The 2,000-nt window shown below is 37.6% G+C and overlaps 1 pseudogene; it reads right to left on the bottom strand.

Annotated features, from left to right (window-relative positions):
* The window catches only part of LOC137652556 (uncharacterized), a 1,959-nt pseudogene extending 679 nt beyond the window's left edge, over nucleotides 1-1,280 (bottom strand).
* Between the last annotated feature and the right edge of the window lie 720 nt (nucleotides 1,281-2,000).

Genomic DNA, 2,000 nt, shown 5'->3' with positions numbered 1-2,000 from the left:
TTATGGGTCCATTACGCAATTTTGACCTGACCACTTCGCCTGACTGGAATTTTTAATATATCATACTTCCTAGCCTGGCAGAGGTACGTTCCGCATGCACCCTGAAATTAAATAGTAACCAATAGAAATCTTAAGATTTTTCAATTATTTTTTTTTTATGGAGCCTAAAGAAATCAAAATATTCCTAGTAATCTCCCTTTATGTTTTGCAAGATCCCTCCACATTAGGCAGTGAGTCACAGCAGGTAGATTCAGACGTCTCAAAGAAAATACAGAAATTGGAAATACAGAGTAAACGTTATGAAGCACTCTCACTTGCATGCTCACATCTCAAGCAAAGTAACGACTTCATTGATATTTTTGCCAAGAGCTGGGCTCAAGAATTTAGGGAAATTAGTGCAGAACAGCAAATATATGCCAGGAAGGCTATTAAAAATATTCTTTTTGAGGCAAAATTAAGTACATTGCATAGACACAGTGTTTAGATTAATGAAAAGAATATTCAAAGTTGGTCTTCCACACCCATCTCTGTACTGTCCTATGACAGCGGAGCATTCACAAGTCGAGGTAATATTATAATCTGAAATATAACAGATACGACTGGAGTACGTGTTTACACAACAATGTCACACCTTTTGAATGATCCCCAGTCCAGCTTGGAAAACTAAATACCTTATGGCATATTGGCATCAGGATCCCCCCCTCTTTGTTTTGGGGGGGGGGGGGGCATTTGTTCCCAAGGGGTAATATATTTTCTTATGTATTTGGTGATGGTGTTAAAGAATTTGTCATTTCATAGTCTAACTATTATTAATAAATACTTCTGACATCTGCACCTTATTCAACCTACCTTAATATATTCCTTTAATACAGTGCAAATAGCACTACAGGTTTCCATGATGATGCCACCAAGGCTTTGTGGAGAGATAGCTGTGGTGAACATTAGTTCCTGAAATGTTTGTCCAGTAGCCAAGAAGCTTAAAGTACTAGAAAGCCTTTCACATGCTGAAATGGAATCCCTTAGCTTGGGATCCATTTTTTTTGTATGAGGGGCGTAGTCATTCCTAGCAAATCCATGAAAGTTTCTCTGTCCATGTGTAGATCATTTTCGTGATCTGCAGGGGCAGGGAGGAGCAACTCATGTAGAAGATTTTCATGCGTGAATTTACTTCTTTTTTTGAACAACTCTTTCATCCACCTCTTTTTTTTCTTACTTTTACTTTCCTCCTCATCGTCTAAAGGCAGAATAATGCCTATTATACATGCTGCCTCTTTGCTCATCTTCACGCTACAAGCTTTAAAAGTGAACTAATGATTGCACAAACTTGATAGTAGTGTAGGGCTCAAACACTGTTTGCGCAATCTCGAAGATTGTACAATCATGATTGACACTTTATCTGGGCCTTAACGAATGAAACAGAAATAAGAAATAAGCAAAATATTAAACAGTTACTAGATCTATTATATCCTTTTATATACAATAATATACTTTACGTTTGTCCTGGTTTCTATCAATGTTTTTGGGAGGCTATATAGGATAGGGACTTTAATAAAAAAAAAAAACCCTGGAAATGAATTGAAATAAATGGCAAGAGGCCGAATGGTCGGAAGAATGACTAAATCTCACAGATCTCGAAATTTCAAATAAAACGAATATATATATATAAAACAAAAGAGTTTATCTATTCAGAATCTCTATCCTGGTCTAGTTTTTATTTTAATACACATTTCAGTCTTTAATAGCAATTTTAATCACTATTCATTACTTAAAATAAATTTGAAAATTACGCTGTCCCTAAATCTCACAGACTTCGCGACTCCTGAAAGCCCTGAGGCGCCTCCCGCGGCCCACCGTGACCTTGGGCCCTGGAAGGAGCTTAATGAGGTCCTACGTCCTCTGAGTGACTGAGTCCTGACTCTGACGGTCTGACCCAGCACTGTAGTGGGTGGATTGAACTTGACCGAGGGACGCAGAAAACTTGAAATCAGGAAAACAAAATA

Source organism: Palaemon carinicauda, chromosome 13 (assembly GCF_036898095.1).
Source record: "Palaemon carinicauda isolate YSFRI2023 chromosome 13, ASM3689809v2, whole genome shotgun sequence".
Classification (NCBI taxonomy): Eukaryota; Metazoa; Arthropoda; class Malacostraca; order Decapoda; family Palaemonidae; genus Palaemon; species Palaemon carinicauda.
The sequence above is the reverse complement of the archived record's forward strand: the minus strand, read 5'-3'. Positions and strand labels throughout refer to the sequence as shown.